The sequence below is a fragment of the Haliotis rufescens genome, unplaced genomic scaffold, assembly GCF_023055435.1.
Source record: "Haliotis rufescens isolate VD_foot unplaced genomic scaffold, xgHalRufe1.0.p SCAF_26, whole genome shotgun sequence".
Lineage (NCBI taxonomy): Eukaryota > Metazoa > Mollusca > Gastropoda > Lepetellida > Haliotidae > Haliotis > Haliotis rufescens.
In genome coordinates, this window is record NW_025963957.1 from 3,192,405 (window position 1) to 3,212,901 (window position 20,497).

A 20,497-nucleotide genomic window follows, 5' to 3' on the forward strand; every position below is an offset into this window, starting at 1 on the left:
AAGCACACACTCCATCTGTCTTTGTAATTACGACCTACAGATGTATGATCGATTGCTCAGACAAATAGTCACATTACTATTGTGGGCAACTTCTTCACACGTCTTAAAGACTCCCTCGAATCATTGTGTCTGAACTGTTGGTGAAGTGCTCATTGAACTTGGTTGTTTAAATATGATGGTGCATTGTATAAATACGCAGATGTTCAATATTAACTGTCAATGCCTCTGACACTGTGTGTGTTCTTTAGGGAATCTTGTTAACAGGAACGAGGTAGAATTGGTCAGCGTGGAATCTATTAGCGCTCCTTAAGGGACTCTCTTCATGTCAACTCCAGGTTATTGCTGTTACCAGGAGGCACTGGCCATGAAGCTGAACTCTGGTAGAGATAGCAAGGGAAAGAGTTCTACCTGAAAGGGGTAGATAACAGTGAATAATTTATGTCCAACAGTTAACTGGACAGCACTTGGAATAAAGGTTACATATATAGCAGTAGAATCAGAATGTGGCAAGTAAAAGAGTTATATATACCAGATAGTGGGTAGAGAACATGCAGTAAATGTTTTATATCCAACAGTTAACTGGACGGCACTTGGAATAAAGGTTATATATATAGCAGTAGAATCAGAATGTGGCAAGTAAAAGATTTATATATACCAGATAGTAGGTAGAGAACATACAGTAAGTGGTTTATATCCAACAGTTAATGGAAGGCACTTGGAATAAAGGATATATATATAGCAGTAGAATCAGAATGTGGCAAGTAAAAGATTAATATATACCAGATAGTAGGTAGATAACATGCAGTAAGTGTTTATGCCCAATAGTGGGTAGAGAAAGTGAAATAAATGTTTTTATTCAATAGTTGCACAGGAACAGGGTGTAAATGATTTATATTCAAACTTTGTAGAGAAGATGGAAGAAATACTTTTCTAAATTATATTATTGAATGTTGATAAACATTTTAATATTTCGTGTTATTAAGTCCATTGGTCAATGTGAGCAGTTGGATAGCTTAGTGGTTAAAGTGTTTGCTCATCACGCCGAAGGTCCAGGTCATATTCCTGACATGGGTAGAAAGTGTAGCCATGGTTTCTGGTGTCCCCACTGGGATATTGCTGCAATGTTGCTAAAATCGGTGTAAAACCATACTCACTCATCCATTGCTAATTAAATTGGCCTGTTATGCCAAATTATATTCTCCAATGGGGATAAATTTATCCCAACCATGGTATTCATACAGTATCCTGCTGTGGTATTGATGCAGTGTCCCTGCTGTGGTATTAAGGCAGTATCCCTGCTGTGGTATTGATGCAGTATCCGTGTCGTGGTATTGATGCAGTATCCCTGCTGTGGTATTGATGCAGTATCCCTGCTGTGGTATTGATGCAGTGTCCCTGCTGTGGTATTAAGGCAGAATCCCTGCTGTGGTATTGATGCAGTATCCGTGTCGTGGTATTGATGCAGTATCCGTGTCATGGTATTCATGCAGTATCCGTGTCATGGTATTCATGCAGTATCCCTGCTGTGGTATTGATGCAGTATCCCTGCCGTGGTATTGATGTAGTATCCGTGTCATGGTATTGATGCAGTATCCGTGTCATGGTATTCATGCAGTGTCCCTGCTGTGGTATTAAGGCAGTATCCCTGCTGTGGTATTGATGCAGTATCCGTGTCGTGGTATTGATGCAGTATCCCTGCTGTGGTATTGATGCAGTATCCCTGCTGTGGTATTGATGCAGTGTCCCTGCTGTGGTATTAAGGCAGAATCCCTGCTGTGGTATTGATGCAGTATCCGTGTCGTGGTATTGATGCAGTATCCGTGTCATGGTATTGATGCAGTATCCGTGTCATGGTAGTCATGCAGTATCCGTGTCATGGTATTGATGCAGTATCCGTGTCATGGTATTGATGCAGTATCCCTGCTGTGGTATTGATGCAGTATCCGTGTCATGGTATTGATGCAGTATCCCTGCTGTGGTATTGATGCAGTATCCCTGCCGTGGTATTGATGCAGTATCCGTGTCATGGTATTGATGCAGTATCCGTGTCATGGTATTCATGCAGTATCCCTGCTGTGGTATTGATGCAGTATCCCTGCCGTGGTATTGATGCAGTATCCGTGTCATGATATTCATGCAGTGTCCCTGCTGTGGTATTAAGGCAGTATCCCTGCTGTGGTATTGATGCAGTATCCGTGTCGTGGTATTGGTGCAGTATCCGTGTCATGGTATTGATGCAGTATCCCTGCTGTGGTATTGATGCAGTGTCCCTGCTGTGGTATTAAGGCAGAATCCCTGCTGTGGTATTGATGCAGTATCCGTGTCGTGGTATTGATGCAGTATCAGTGTCATGGTATTCATGCAGTATCCGTGTCATGGTATTCATGCAGTATCCCTGCTGTGGTATTGATGCAGTATCCCTGCCGTGGTATTGATGCAGTATCCGTGTCATGGTATTGATGCAGTATCCGTGTCATGGTATTCATGCAGTATCCCTGCTGTGGTATTGATGCAGTATCCCTGCCGTGGTATTGATGCAGTATCCGGGTCATGGTATTGATGCAGTATCCGTGTCATGGTATTGATGCAGTATCCCTGCTGTGGTATTGATGCAGTATCTGTGTCATGGTATTGATGCAGTATCCGTGTCATGGTATTCATGCAGTATCCCTGCTGTGGTATTGATGCAGTATCCCTGCCGTGGTATTGATGCAGTATCCGTGTCATGGTATTGATGCAGTGTCCCTGCTGTGGTATTAAGGCAGTATCCCTGCTGTGGTATTGATGCAGTATCCGTGTCGTGGTATTGATGCAGTATCCCTGCTGTGGTATTAAGGCAGAATCCCTGCTGTGGTATTGATGCAGTATCCCTGCCGTGGTATTGATGTAGTATCCGTGTCATGGTATTGATGCAGTATCCGTGTCATGGTATTCATGCAGTATCCCTGCTGTGGTATTGATGCAGTATCCCTGCCGTGGTATTGATGCAGTATCCGGATCATGGTATTGATGCAGTATCCGTGTCATGGTATTGATGCAGTATCCCTGCTGTGGTATTGATGCAGTATCTGTGACATGGTATTGATGCAGTATCCATGTCATGGTATTGATGCAGTATCCCTGCAGTGGTATTGATGCATTATCCCTGCTGTGGTATTGATGCAGTATCCCTGCTGTGGTATTGATGCAGTATCCCTGCTGTGGTATTGATGCAGTATCCCTGCTGTGGTATTGATGTGGTATCCCTGCTGTGGTATTGATGCAGTATCCCTGCTGTGGTATTGATGCGGTATCCCTGCTGTGGTATTGATGCGGTATCCCTGCTGTGGTATTGATGCAGTATCCCTGCTGTGGTATTGATGCAGTATCCCTACTGTGGTATTGATGCATTATCCCTGCTGTGGTATTCATGCATTATCCCTGCTGTGGTATTCATGCATTATCCCTGCTGTGGTATTGATGCAGTATCCCTGCTGTGGTATTGATGCAGTATCCCTGCTGTGGTATTCATGCATTATCCCTGCTGTGGTATTCATGCATTATCCCTGCTGTGGTATTCATGCAGTATCCCTGCTGTGGTATTGATGCAGTATCCCTGCTGTGGTATTGATGCAGTATCCCTGCTGTGGTATTGATGCATTATCCCTGCTGTGGTATTGATGCATTATCCCTGCTGTGGTATTCATGCATTATCCCTGCTGTGGTATTCATGCATTATCCCTGCTGTGGTATTCATGCAGTATCCCTGCTGTGGTATTGATGCAGTGTTCGTGTCATGGTATTCATGCAGTACCCTTGTATCTGCATAACCCAGATTGTATGACTGTGGACTGCAAATAGTGTTTTGATGCTTTAATGCTGGTCTAGATTGTATGAGATATTTTTATACCATAGAATGAACCATCTGAAATACTAACTCCCATGATGTCACTGTGAATGGCAAGTAGTATCAAAGCCAGGCCTGACAGCCCTTCTCATTCCAACATTACATAACTGTTTATCAATACAGGAATGCTTCTACAGCATTGAGCACAAGCACACATACAACTACCTCAGCATTGTGATATCGTAATGTTATGTTATATGATAACCCAACAATTAAACAAAGAGATAATTTAATAATTTCAGAAAAAGGGTATCTTTTAACAAATGCAATATGATACTTCTGCATTCACTACTGAGAGGAAAACTTTAGTTAAGAGCATAATTATTATTCTCTGGCTTTGACATTTTATTTTTAACCCTGGTGATTAGTTGCTGGGCCAAGGCTTTGTTGTTCATTGGGTAGATATCCTAGTTTGAAGAAGGTAATGATGTCTGTTATCAGTATGTTAATGATAGCCATAAGCATTGTTATTGAATGGCTTGGATGAACATGAAACCTTTTAGAACAGAGTGGAGGTCATTTTGAAAGTGTGGTGGCACCGACAACACAGTGACAATGTTGTTGGACAGACTATTGATGTCTTCACATGCTGTCGATGCTTAGCTACTGGAGCCCATTTTTGGTCATTCATTAGTTGAATGAGGAATCAGATACTTATTATGAGAATTGACTTAATTTATTTTCTGTTTTGAACCGGCATTGTTGTCATGATGGTAATATTCACATAGATATTTCATCAACAGTCACCTTTTTTTCATAGAAATATCCACTTCAGAAGACAGCATTAAACTTTGTCAGCATTAAAGTTGCATATATCCGGAACCTGCTGACAGTCAATGAGGCAGATTATAAGCTCATGGGATCGTGATACAAGTCATTCTCCCAGGAACTGAGATCTTGGCATTTGATTGGTTTTCATTGGATGTAGCAGATATCTAGAACTGGTAAATACTTGTGTCCTTGGTAAGACTGGTGCCAGTATCTAATGCTCGTGTCCTTGGTAAGACTGGTGCCAGTATCTAATGCTCGTGTCCTTGGTAAGACTGGTGCCAGTATCTAATGCTCGTGTCCTTGGTAAGACTGGTGCCAGTATCTAATGCTTGTGTCCTTGGTAAGACTGGTGCCAGTATCTAATGCTTGTGTCCTTGGTAAGACTGGTGCCAGTATCTAATACTTGTGTCTTTGGTAAGACTGGTGCCATTATCTAATATTTGTGTCCTTGGTAAGACTGGTGCCATTATCTTATACTTGTGTCCTTGGTAAGACTGATGCCAGTATCTAATGCTCGTGTCCTTGGTAAGACTGGTGCCAGTATCTAATGCTTGTGTCCTTGGTAAGATTGGTGCCAGTATCTAATGCTTGTGTCCTTGGTAAGACTGGTGCCAGTATCTAATACTTGGCTCCTTGGTAAGACTGGTGCCGGTATCTAATGCTTGTTACCTTGGTAAGACTGGTGCCAGTATCTAATGCTTGTTACCTTGGTAAGACTGGTGCCAGTATCTAATGCTTGTGTCCTTGGTAAGACTGGTGCCAGTATCTAATGCTTGTGTCCTTGGTAAGACTGGTGCCAGTATCTAATGCTTGTGTCCTTGGTAAGACTGGTGCCAGTATCTAATACTTGTGTCTTTGGTAAGACTGGTGCCATTATCTAATATTTGTGTCCTTGGTAAGACTGGTGCCATTATCTTATACTTGTGTCCTTGGTAAGACTGATGCCAGTATCTAATGCTTGTGTCCTTGGTAAGACTGGTGCCAGTATCTAATGCTTGTGTCCTTGGTAAGATTGGTGCCGGTATCTAATGCTTGTGTCCTTGGTAAGACTGGTGCCAGTATCTAATGCTCGTGTCCATGGTAAGACTGGCGTCGGTATCTAATGCTTGTGTCCTTGGTAAGAATGGTGCCAGTATCCCATGCTAATGTCAATGATGGCTTGCTGGGACTCTGGACTATGTAGTCAGCAACAGGTCTGTCTCCACTGCACTACTCCATGATTTCCACACCACTCTGACAAGCATTCATGAGGGCTTGCTGTGCCCACTGTTATATTTATTGGAACATTAGTGTCTAGTTTATGTCAAAAACAGTACCACCTTAAAGCAAGTTTTTCTGCAGCACAGACAGAACACATTTGCCACGCCAACGGAAACCAGTGGACCATCTGGTACCCTTAATTATTCTCTTGGTATTGAAGCGGTTGTGGAGTTTGTCTGCATATCACAGACCTTGGTCTCTTCCCAAATGTGGGCAGTAATTGTTAAACCATTTCTCTATGCTCCCTACAGTGACATGACCGCCTCCGTGGTCTAATGGTAGAGCGTCCGCCCGGAGAGCGGAAGGTCAGGGGTTCAATCCCCGGCCATATCATACCAAAAGACGTTACTAAAAGATGGTACTTGTTGTTACCCTGTCTGGCGCTCGGCATTAAGGGGCTAAAACAAGGACTGGTCGTCTCGGAGTCAGTATACTGTATCTGAGTTGGGTATTCATGTTAAACTGCGGCATGGTATCTCAGTGAGCTAGCACTATAAATTGGCATCAGTCCGGACTAGTACAAGCAGCCACACAAACACACACACGAACATGCACATCGCTATATAAGGGCAATAATCTTGGACGCGACGTTAAACCCCATTTCACCTCACCTCACCTCACCCTACAGTGATGTTACTGCAATGTACTGAATCCTGCTCACTTACCAGACACATAAAATCCATACCAGCAAAACTGCAAACAGTATAAAACATATATGTTGAACACAAACAGTATACCAATTGTGAATAACATCTGTAACATACTTATTTGTACTTAATACAGAGATCCCGATCAGTCCCTTCGTTTGAACCGCCTCTGGACATTGAGGAGCATCGTGGGTGTGTTCATCCTTTATTCAAGAGCTACCTATCTCACTCATTGCAAGTCAAATACTTGCATGCAGTGTCCATTCCATCACTGAAATGTCACTGGCAATTCGCGTTTAATCCGACATTTGACCATGGTGAGACGGAGGCACCCAGTTGGTATCACAAATTGCCTATTGATCAGAACGCTTCTGTACCCTTGGCTCCCGGCACACTGATGGAGGGGATGCCATAATGACATTGTGGATCGCGTTTAGGACAAGCGTCAAACTGTTTACTTGATTAGGTGATTGTAGTATGTGCTTGAATAGATAAGCCAATCAGTTGTCAGGATGGGGTGCGCGATGGACAATAGGCACTTTGTACTGTTTCTGGAGATGTGGTTAAAGTCTTCCAGTTAAAACTTAAGAAATCATGTGGGAAATTGTAAGTTGAGGTGTATTTATTCCCTGGTGAGGGTTGTAAAGGATACGCTTGAAATATGGCTTGATATTTTTCAGCATAAGTGATCGCTGATTGATGATGATGATTAGGATTGTAATGACATGTCCAACTACTGAGCTATTACAATTGTTTACCCTTTGATAGTATTATATTGATAGGAATTTACCAATGGTATTGTCGACAGTATGCACAACAATCGATAGTTTCAATAGTCGTAATTAGTTATAAATAATACATATATTATGTGAATTGCACACCAGCCTGTTGTGTTGGTTAGCAATGATTACAACAACTTCAGATTAGAGTTACTTCCCTTTGGTTTGAGTAGCGATAGGGAAGAAAATGGCTGTCTATGAGATTGTCAGCGATACTTTATTCATTTCTATTACAAAGATTAATGTAATTATCAAGACTTTAAGTTGGTTTACAACTATCGCAATACTACCGCGACAGTGAAAACAGCCCCAAAAGTCACTCACACCTGATGATGGTGATGATGATGATGATGATGGTGATGATGATGATGATGATGATGATGATGGTGATGATGATGATGATGATGATGGTGATGATGATGATGATGATGATGATGATGATGATGATAAACAAAATGGTGGAAGTAGAGGTAATGAACAGGATTTAATCCTTTCATAAATAATATTTGTAAGCATATTGACAGACTACTGAGTCCTTCCTTGGGCGTTTACTAGCGGTCTCACATCAAGACTTACCATTAGGACTTTTCTCAGAGACAGCATCCAGTTTCAATTATTTTTCAGACAAAGACATGGAGACATGGAGGTCATATTCATTTTGATATTTGAGCAGGCGTCATTATAAGGACAAAGCTTCACTGATACAGTGAATGGGAAGGCCAGTGGCTGTCGTATCCACATCTGAGGTGCAACTGGCATTGTCTCATGTAAATCTGTAAGATATGTTTAATGAAGGGGCAGGTTAATTGCATTTTCTGTTTGATGAAGCAATCAGTGATTCTCCTTCAACTGACTCAGGCCCAGGTGGGGGACAATGTGTTCCTCTCTGTCTTAACACTGGTTGGTTGGTTGGGTTGGTTGGGTTGGGTGGTTGGTTGGTTGGTTGGTTGGTGTTACATGCCGCACACAGCAGTATTCCAGCTGTATGACGGCGGTCTGTAAACAATCGAGTTTGGACCAATGATTGATATCAAGAACATCAATCCAAGCAATTGGAATATGATGACACCCCGTATTAGTCGCCTCATATGACAAGCATAGTCCTATCACAACCAACCACTCAACCTTGTCATTGGTTATTGTGTTATTATCTACCATGTATACCACAACCACTCAACCTTGACATTGGTTATTGTCTTAATATCTGCCATGTATATCCCAACCAACCAACCTTGTCATTGGTTATTGTCTTAATATCTGCCCTGTATATCCCAACCAACCAACCTTGTCATTGGTTATTGTCTTAATATCTGCCATGTATATCCCAACCAACCAACCTTATCATTGGGTATTGTCTTAATATCTGCCAAGTATATCCCAACCAACCAACCTTATCATTGCTTATTGTCTTAATATCTGCCAAGTATATCACAACCAACCAACCTTATCATTGGTTATTGTCTTAATATCTGCCTCTTATATCTCAACCAACCCCAAATTTTCACCACATCACTGTTTCTGCTCTTAAATGCAAGATGTGTTTTTTTGTAAGTGTTTTTTTCAATTCAAATAGGCAGACATTGTTTTGGAATCCCTAGTCCTGTTTATACCTCCTGACAGCTGATACCTTCGATGGCCTGTCTACCAAAAGTAGTGTCTCAGTACCTGCATTGTCGTACGACTAGAAGGCCTATAACGTTCTATGTCTTTAGGATGAATTATTGAGAGGCTTGTTCTCCTCTGTGTTGAAGAGATGCCTCCCAATGTCCCTCCCAGACGAGGGGACAGAGACTGAGTCAATAACTGTTTAACTCCTTTCTATTCTCGATGCCACTATTTTTCCGAAGCTTTGTTCTCGAAATGAAGAGGAATGTTCCCTTGTGAATTGGTACATATTGAATTATCGTGCTTTGCACATGACTGAGCTAATTTTAGCAGGATGAAATGGTTGTAATTGGTTGTATCTTCAGACAGTTGCAAGGTTTTGTTCAGGGCCCGTTCCACACAGCGATCTTAGTGCTCTGACTGTCGTCACTTTCCTGCTTCAGTCGTAGTGCTGGGATGGCTTCATGTGACAGGCCCAGAATAACATCGGTGTCCTCACATGGAAACTCCAAGTTTGAACAATGCTGAGCTTAGTGTGTTAAATATGTGATAGAAATGGATTTTATGTAGATCTGTTGTAGACCTAATTCACAAATATACTTTAAAGTATTGATGTGCTTCAGTAAAATGGCAAATGTTTTCATGTATAGTAAATGTCTTTGGTCGCCTCATGTACCACCCTCATAGGATACTGCTGCAGTGATCAAAGCATTTACATATTTTCTTGTGTATGATATACACTTGAGTACGATATACACTTGAGTACGATATACACTTGAGTATGATATACACTTGAATACGATATACACTTGAGTATGATATACACTTGAATACGATATACACTTGAATACGATATACACTTGAGTATGATATACACTTGAGTATGATATACACTTGAATACGATATATACACTTGAGTATGATATACACTTGAGTATGGTATACACTTGAATATGGTATACACTTGAGTATGATATACACTTGAGTATGATATACACTTGAGTACGATATACACTTGAGTATGATATACACTTGAATATGATATACACTTGAGTACGATATACACTTGAGTATGATATACACTTGAGTACGATATACACTTGAATACGATATACACTTGAGTACGATATACACTTGAGTACGATATACATTTGAGTACGATATACACTTCAGTATGCTATACACTTGAGTACGATATACACTTGTGTATGATATACACTTGAGTACGATATACACTCGAGTACGATATACACTTGAGTACGATATACACTCAAGTATGATATACACTTGAGTACGATATACACTTGTGTATGATATACACTTGAGTACGATATACACTTGAGTATGATATACACTTGTGTATGATATACATTTGAGTATGATACATACTCGCATCTCTGCTCTATGTGACAATTAATTGCGTGTTTCTTCGCTATCATAAGAGACACTGGCGCCTTCTGTACATCACCTGACATCTTGTAGGCTCTAACGGCCTCAGGGGGCACGGGTGGCCCAGTCGTCTAAGGCGCCGCGATTCGCTGTGCAGAGTTGCGTCCCTTGGGCACGCCAGAAACCTATGATTGTGGGTTCGAATCCCGGTTCGCCCCGATTATGTTTCTAGGTTTGTCAGCACCATACCCGTGCTCGTGGGTTTCACCGAAGTGCTAAACGTCTGAGACCTGCATCACTTCGGGCTTTCCTCCCACATTAAGCTGACACGCCGTGATATAACTGGAATACTGTTAAAAGCGGCGTTAAACCCAACTCACTCACTCACTCTAACGGCCTCAGGCCTGTGTCCTGTTTAAGTAATATTCGGAAGGGATCACCATAACTGAAGGATTTAAGTTAGTTTGGCTATATAAAGATTTGTGCCTAGTTTTTAGAGTACAGCACTGCTTTAACAGTTAATTCACATTGCCATGACTGTCATCCCCTGTAGACTGACCAGTTTGTTACCAGCTACTCAGGGGGCATGGTTGGCCCACTCGTCTGAGGCGCCGCGATTTGCTGTGCAGAGTTGTGTCCCTTCGGCTAACCAGCAACCTATGATTGTGGGTTCAAATCTCTAGGTCGCCCCGATTATGTTTCTTGGTTTGTCAGCACCATACCTGTGCGTCTGGGTTTCACCGAAGTGGTTAACATCTGAGACATGCATCACTTTGGGCTTTCTTCCCACATAAAGCTGACACATTGTGATATAACTGGAATACTGTTAAAAGCTGTGTTAAACCCAACTCACTAACTCACCCACTCACAGCAAATCATCTAATTGTTAGCCTGACACAATCACTTCCTTTCTTTGTGATTTTGTCGTACAGGCCCAGAACCATATTGTTTTCCCTTCTGCCTAGCCTTTTCTGTAATGCAAAAGCCCTAAATGAAGCAAGTCTAGATTTTCCTCAGGTTCTGAATCTGCTACCTCACTGGGGCTCCTTTTAGATGGAGTTACTTGTTTCTATCAAAATTATATACTTTCAGAGACGAAGCATTAGTCTAGACCAGCCACAACACAGATCCACTTGACTGTATTCTGTCCCTAGGTACTCTTTTCGCTTCTCTATACAATAATTTCCATTTTCTCATTTAGTTCGCAAAACTAGATTTGTTCTTCAAACAAATTTAATTCTCTTTCTTCTTGAAAGCGGTTTTGTGTCACATGTACACATCATCAGACACTTTGTGACCTTTGCGTGATAAGTCATATGCATGCAGTCAAAATTGTACAGGAGAATTTTGGACCAACGTTCCAACAAGCCACAATGTTTCAAGCTTTCACGGAACTTGGCAAATTCTTTTCAAAAGCTATCATTAATTTTCTTCACCAATTTCCAGTTTTTTGCTTGTAATAATAACATTATTTGACAAGGTTACCAAGAACAAAGATGCTGTTGTACACTGTTAACATCACAACGACAAACAGCCTGATCAATTGTGTAAGTCAACTGACCCCATTTGACACGGAAGTCTAAATCTTGTGCTCAGTTATCTTTATTGGGAGATTTTGGTATGTATGTCATTGTTCTGCCCATGTGCAGTGAGACTGACTTTTTTCATGTATTTTTCACATTAATTTCATTCTCACATTAATTTCATGATTTATGGTAATCAAATTTCTGGATTAACGAAACATGGTTTAGAGTAATATCACTTTATTTTTGGATTGTGTTTCCGGACAAACGTGGTCTCAACTAACCACGTGTCACTTTACATACATTTACTCCTCTGACCTGCCGCTGACTCAGTTACCCTCTCTACACTCACTGCCTCACTCACTGCCTCACTCACTCACTCATTCACTCGTTCACTCTTGGGGATATCATAAATGCAACCTTCATGACATCTTCCAAATCAAAAGGCAATGTTTGTTTGTTTTTAATGCCATACTCAGCAATATTCCAGCTATATGATGTCGATCTGCAAATAATCAAGCCTGGACCAGACAATCCTGTGATTGACATCATGAGTATGGATCTATGCAATTGAGATGCAATGACATGCATCAAATCAAGTCAGCGAGCCTGACTCCGTGATCCCGTTAGTCGTCTCTTATGACGAACAATAGTGCATGAGAACATTGAAGCCCATTTCTGGTTCTCCTGTCATGATATTGTACAAATATTGCTAGAGAGCATACTCTCTTGTTCACTCACTCTTGAGAACTGGAGAGGTCATGTCATTGTTCTGAGTTGATATGTACCTCTCATCTCTATTTCCCTCTATAAATATTCAATATTCAAATATCTTTCAATGTCATTGTCTTCATTGTCCGTTAAGAAAGACCGTTTGGTCCAACCAACAAAATACGCCTGAATTGACAACTGAATAAGTCATTGTTTGATTGCTTCTGGTACTGAAAGGTTGTTGCTTCCTGAAGGTTTTGTGGAATGATGTCAGCTGAAGGTCAAGAACCTCCTTCAAGATCTGTGTTGAGATACTGTCTTATGTCTGTGGCCTGGTTCTTTTATCATGTCTTTATGTCCTGTTTAATGATTCAAACGGCACAGATGATCTGTAAAAACATCAACTGTTCTGGAACCCCTAATGGCTGTTGTCCTAAACGTGAAGTGGATCATTACTGATAGGGTGTTGTATCGTCTCTATGATGGTGAGCGATGTCGCCTACTAGATAGTGTGTTTCCCCATCATGCTCAACGACCAGTTCCTCACACTGGGCACAATGTGTGAATGGATGTTTGCGGGCAAAATAGGTCCCCATTATCTCAAGTTTATATCTCTATATGGCTGCTGACTCAATCTATGACCCAGTACCTCAAGCTTGTCTCTCTAAATGGCCTCCGGCTCAGACTATGTCCCCAGTTGTCTCCCTGTAGGAATTCAGGAAAGAATGGATTCCTAATACCTCATGCTTGTCTCTCTGTAGGAATTCAGGAAAGAATGGATTCCTAATACCTCATGCTTGTCTCCCTGTAGGAATTCAGGAAAGAATGGATTCCTAATACCTCATGCTTGTCTCTCTGTAGGGATTTGGGAAAGAATGGATTCCTAATACCTCATGCTTGTCTCCCTGTAGGAATTCAGGAAAGAATGGATTCCTAATACCTCATGCTTGTCTCCCTGTAGGGATTCAGGAAAGAATGGATTCCTAATACCTCATGCTTGTCACCCTGTAGGAATTCAGGAAAAAATTTGGATTCCTAATACCTCATGCTTGTCTCTCTGTAGGAATTCAGGAAAGAATGGATTCCTAATACCTCATGCTTGTCTCCCTGTAGGAATTTGGGAAAGAATGGATTCCTAATACCTCATGCTTGTCTCTCTGTAGAGATTTGGGAAAGAATGGATTCCTAATACCTCATGCTTGTCTCCCTGTAGGAATTCAGGAAAGAATGGATTCCTAATACCTCATGCTTGTCTCCCTGTAGGGATTCAGGAAAGAATGGATTCCTAATACCTCATGCTTGTCTCCCTGTAGGAATTCAGGAAAGAATGGATTCCTAATACCTCATGCTTGTCTCTCTGTAGGAATTCAGGAAAGAATGGATTCCTAATACCTCATGCTTGTCTCCCTGTAGGAATTCAGGAACGAAATGATTCCTAATACATCATGCTTGTATCCCTGTAGGAATTCATGAAAGAATGGATTCCTAATACCTCATGCTTGTCTCCCTGTAGGGATTCTGGAAAGAATGGATTCCTAATACCTCATGCTTGTCACCCTGTAGGAATTCAGGAAAGAGTGGATTCCTAATACCTCATGCTTCTCTCCCTGTAGGAATTCAGGAAAGAGTGGATTCCTAGTACATCATTCTTGTCTCCCTGTAGGAATTCAGGAAAGAATGGATTCCTAATACCTCATGCTTGTCTCCCTGTAGGAATTCAGGAAAGAATGGATTCCTAATACCTCATGCTTGTCTCCCTGTAGGACTTCAGGAAAGAATGAATTCCTAATACCTCATGCTTGTCTCCCTGTAGGGATTCTGGAAAGAATGGATTCCTAATACCTCATGCTTGTCTCCCTGTAGGGATTCGGGAAAGAATGGATTCCTAATACCTCATGCTTGTCTTCCTGTAGGAATTCTGGAAAAACTGGATTCCTAATACCTCATGCTTGTCTCCCTGTAGGAATTCAGGAAAGAATGAATTCCTAATACCTCATGCTTGTCTCCCTGTAGGGATTCTGGAAAGAATGGATTCCTAATACCTCATGCTTGTCTCCCTGTAGGGATTTGGGAAAGAATGGATTCCTAATACCTCATGCTTGTCTCCCTGGAGGAATTCTGGAAAAACTGGATTCCTAATACCTCATGCTTGTCTCCCTGTAGGGATTCAGGAAAGAATGAATTCCTAATACCTCATGCTTGTCTCCCTGTAGGAATTTAGGAAAGAATGGATTCCTAATACCTCATGCTTGTCTCCCTGTAGGAATTCTGGAAAGAATGGATTCCTAATACCTCATGCTTGTCTCCCTGTAGGGATTCTGGAAAGAATGGATTCCTAATACCTCATGCTTTTCTCCCTGTAGGAATTCAGGAAAGAATGGATTCCTAATACCTCATGCTTGTCTCCCTATAGGAATTCAGGAAAGAATGGATTCCTAATACCTCATGCTTGTCTCCCTGTAGAGATTCTGGAAAGAATGGATTCCTAATACCTCATGCTTGTCTCCCTGTAGGAATTCAGGAAAGAATGGATTCCTAATACCTCATGCTTGTCTCCCTGTAGGGATTCTGGAAAGAATGGATTCCTAATACCTCATGCTTGTCTCCCTGTAGGAATTTGGGAAAGAATGGATTCCTAATACCTCATGCTTGTCTCCCTGTAGGAATTTGGGAAAGAATGGATTCCTAATACCTCATGCTTGTCTCCCTGTAGGAATTCAGGAAAGAATGGATTCCTAATACCTCATGCTTGTCTCCCTGTAGGAATTCAGGAAAGAATGAATTCCTAATACCTCATGCTTGTCTCCCTGTAGGGATTCTGGAAAGAATGGATTCTGGAAAGAATGGATTCCTAATACCTCATGCTTGTCTCCCTGTAGGAATTCAGGACAGAATGAATTCCTAATACCTCATGCTTGTCTCCCTGTAGGGATTTGGGGCGGTCGGGTAGCCTAGTGGTTAAAGTGTTCGCTCGTCACGCCGAAGACCCGGGTTCGATTCCCGACATGGTTAGATATTGCTGGAATATTGCTAAAAGAGGCGTAAAACCATACTTACTCACACACTCTTCCTGTAGGGATTCGGGAAAGAATGGATTCGTAATACCTCATGCTTGTCTCCCTGTAGGAATTTTGGAAGGATCACACTTTTTAGAATGAAGTAGATTTTCCTTTTTGATGTTGTGTTATTACCGACCAGGCTATGTGCATGCATTTCAGTACAGCTGCTCGGCTAGGCTAGGCAATGCGGTACACGTAAATGTGAAGGTCTTGTGCAACATAGTTCCCCAGACAATGACGGGAATTTTCTCGACACAATTAATCAGGTATATAACGAAGAGTCTCAGGTGGGAAAGTTTTCAAGAACTTGTAAAAGAAAGAGATACTGACAAATTGTCAGCAACTACATATCATACACAATGTTCAAAATATAAGAAATGAAAATCAGTGAAATCCATTTTGATATTTTTAATGGTTAATTGTGCATGGTGGAGGAAAAGGTGTTGTGGATGAATAGCAGCTGTTTGTTGTCAAATACTACCATGATTTACATTTCAATTTTGATAAATAACAGACATTGGTATTTTTTAAATTGAAAACAATAGAAAGAGAAAAACAACAGATCATATATATATACATATACATATTCATGAGTACTACATTTTTTCATCTTATGAATAAAAAACAATATATTCATACTTATTTTGTGTGTCTACATCCATTTGACAATGATCAGCTGTTTGTAAAGATGATGCTCCTTCTTAATTTGACCAAATCTGCTTTTTTGTGTTTCCTTATTCTATGCTTATGTTTCAGGTTCCCACACAATCAAATTTATAATGCTCTAAAAAGCACCCACAGCAATATTTGCTAATGTATTGGCTAGTGAAGAATCCCAATTAGCACCCCTTCCGATTGATCAATGTTTACAAGACTTATTTATTCGTGTATAATATGCACTCGTGTGTAATATGCACCCTCAATTATGCGCAATTAAATTCTGGAAAAATATATCTGTCGTATATAAACATTTCATGCTGTCAGCATAAACCATGAAATTTATCTTTCAACCCAAAATAATATTCTAATAAGAGCCCCCTATTTGTAATTTTGAGAGCGCCCTGGGCTCTTTACATCAATAGATGTCTGCATTGCACTATGTTATCATTTTATTTGATATATTTTTATAATTGTGCATGTGTTCTAAGTAATAGATTACACATGCATGCCTTTTTAGCAGTCATTATATATAAGTATAATCTGTTATATGTAAAAACAAATAAAAGAAAAGCATTAATGCTTATATACATGGAATGACTGTGGGGTTAAATTTTTAATATAATATTTGATAATAAACTTTTACAAATCATATTTGCTATGTCATGACAACTAATGAATAGACTTAATACAGGTGACTCAAAATACGGTTGCTTGAAAATCAGGATATATAGCAGTGCATGGTTTATGAGTAACTTGTCAACATATGTTGCCAAAACAAGAAGACACAGCTATCATTTACATCTATCATACACAGATTGTGGGGTCGTCAGTCGGAGTTGTTGTTTGTTGGGACACATCTCTGTACTTTACTACTATTTTAAGAGCAGCAGTATCAGAACTGTGTAAGAAATGGATCAATATGTGATGACTCAAAACACTGGGAGGGACACTTCGTGAGGGGAAGGATGTTTGGGTAAGTTATTTATTACAATGATAACTGGTATGTCTATTGCTACTGAGAAACTGATTGGTTGTCTGATGCATGGTAGATTTTCATTTGGTATATTTCTGAAAAAAATATTATCGGAATTTTATAAAAATGAAATCGGATGTGAGGGGAAATGTTGAGATAAAAGTAACATTTGAAATCATTTGTTTGATTCTGAACATTATTTCTTCAATTCTTAATATAGGCAGGAATATATCATGATTATGGATCCATGATAAAGGTCTTTTAGAGGTGGAACATTGAAATCCATGGTAGTATCAAAACTATTTGTTATATTTGATTGCAGCAAATGTTGAGGAATTGTCATGGGAAATAACACAAAGACTGATAAATTCAAGGAATTTGTATTATTTCAGCAAGGTGATGTTACCTCATACTGACAAAATGCCTCACTGTTTTCTGACGTAGAAAATGCTGTGGCAAAATACAGTACATTACGGTTATAACAAACTCAAAAGGACCACTAATTTTAGTTTGTAATAATCTTGGTTCGTAATAAGGGTATGTACAGCATATATACAACAAATGGCCAGGACTAAAAAATAAGTTTGTTGTATCGGTCAGTTCGTTGTAAGAGTGTTTGTTATAAACGTAGTTTAATGTACTGTTTTTTATGGCCTCTTTTTAGCTATCTTCCATCGTGTCAGTTCGTGTTTCAGTTGAAGACTCAACAAATGTTTATATTTTAAACTAATAATCACTACAAAATATTGCTAGTTAAAAATATTCAGTTGTAAATGACCTTATTTGAATGAAGGTGCAACAGGGTAACGCTTTAGCTTGGCTCCTGGAACTTATAAGCTTGATACAGTGTATGGCTCACTCGCTCGCTCACTCACTCACTCACTCACTCACTCACTCACTCACTCACTCACTCACTGAAGTATAAAACAACTCACTCACTCTTCATCGAGGTATGAAACAACACTCTTCATCAAGTATAAAACAACACTCACTCACTCTTATTCACTGAAGTATAAAACAACACTCACTCACTCTTATTCACTGAAGTATAAAACAACACTCACTCACTCTTATTCACCGAAGTATAAAAAAACATTCTTCAAAGTATAAAACAACATTCTTCATTGAAGTATAAAAGAACACACTTCATCAAGTAGGGGCAGTCGGGTAGCCTAGTGGTTAAAGCGTTCCCTTGTCACGCCGAAGACCTGGGTTCGATTCCCGACATGGGTACAATGTGTAAAGCCCATTTCTGGTGTCCCCCGCCGTGATATTGCTGGAATATTGCTAAAAGCGACGTTAAACCATACCCAATCACTCACTCATCAAGTATAAAACAAAACACTTCATCAAAGTATAAAACAACACTCTTCATCAACACTCTTCATCGAAGTATACAAGAACACTATTTATCAAGTATAAAACAAAACACTTCATCAAAGTATAAAACAACACTCAGCACGTTTGCTGTTTTATTCCTTCTCGGCCTTCGGTCTCAAAGAGTGATCGGACAATGTACATGCATAAATTTCGCCTAATGTCCTGTGCATGACGATACATGTGAGCAGAAAGGGAATTCCCTCGACTGTAATGATATTTGAATCCCCGACATTCTGCAGAAATAAAAGTAGTCGCCTCGGTGGATGTGTCTTATATTTTTACATTCATTGGGAAATGAATGCAATAACACATGACCAATTCAGCTGATCAGAATGCAGGAATTGCAGTGAACACAATGAAAATTTAATTATAGTGATGTGAACATTATTGTATAAGTGAGTCGTTTCTTTACCCAGTGACAATATTTCTGACACACCAAATTAATGACGTTTCCCTGATTTATTTGCTTCATGCCACAAATTATGATGAAAATACATAATTCTTTGTTTAAAAACTTAGAAATCAATGTTGAGTTTTTTAAAGTCCATCATTCCTGATGGCCGTTAAATGTCGTGTGACTTGGCAGTAAGTGTGCTCAGGTACCCAGGATAGGAGGATCTAGGTCATAATCCCACATTGCATTTAGAAAGTCAGAGCATGTGAGTGGCAGACGCTGCATGAAGGATTTTCCGAGCACATCCTGACATACTTATAACTAGATCTCTAAATTTATTACTGCAATATCAAAATAGACAGACCCGTTTTGGTGTAAGAGGCTTAGCCATGGTACAGAGGAGCTGTGGTTCCTTTTTAAGACTTTTAATTACAACATGCTTGTTTTGTGTCATGAAATTTATTTCTGACTTTTCTATAATTGTATATCACTGAAAGGACAACATGGAAATAAATTTGTGAAACAGTCCGAACTTGAAAGAGGGTCTCAAATTAGCCGGTACAGATGTGGTTTTCAGGCTATCTCTGATGACTTAGTTGGACTCAGGTGGTGCACGCAATCAATCAGCAAAGTCTGATTATTTGGATATGTTGAAATCCTTCTGAAAATAGACAGGAAATACTGTTATAAGTATGGGGGAGCATGTGGCGTATGTTACATAGTAATAGCTTATAGTCATGACGGGGAATCACGGTTTCTGCCCCAAGGTAGCGCCACACATCACCGCATTGATCTGTGGAAGTTGTTGGATTCAAATAATCAGATTTCTTTGACATGCTTATCAATTTGGTCTTAGCTTCCCTTCAGGCCTGGGTTGGGAGGATATATCTAGGAATTAATTGTCATTGATCTTCAGTTTTGATTTCTGCAGATGATCCTGAATGGGTTGTTTCATCTCATGTTTGTGTTGATGAAGACAAAGTCTGAAGGCTTTCCTAGGAATCCTCACCACATGGCGGACATGTCCTTTCTCCAATAAAATCATCTCTATACATTTTCTTTGCCAATTGAGCTTAAGATGTGATGATTTTCAGTTGTGTGCGTGCAAAATATCATGCTTTCACGCTTCTTATCATTTTAGCCTGATTTGCTTCATGTTGTTCTGTTGGTATTTTGGAAAGTTTATTATGGAAACTCTCTTCACAAATCTCTGTTAGCCAAACAACTCCCTTTGATATCACCAAATGTTGGAACAGCATTGCCCTCAAAAGCTTTAGAAAGTGTTTCCAACATGTCATTTGTAATGCCCTGAACATGTTTAGGAGTTCTTTCATATTATTTTGGGGATGTATCCTGGACGGAGAGTCTGTATACAGATTCAGGGCCCCCTGAATGCAGAACCCATAGTGGGACTATCAGTAAAGTTCCTGAAGGGGATCAATATGATCAATCCTCAAACT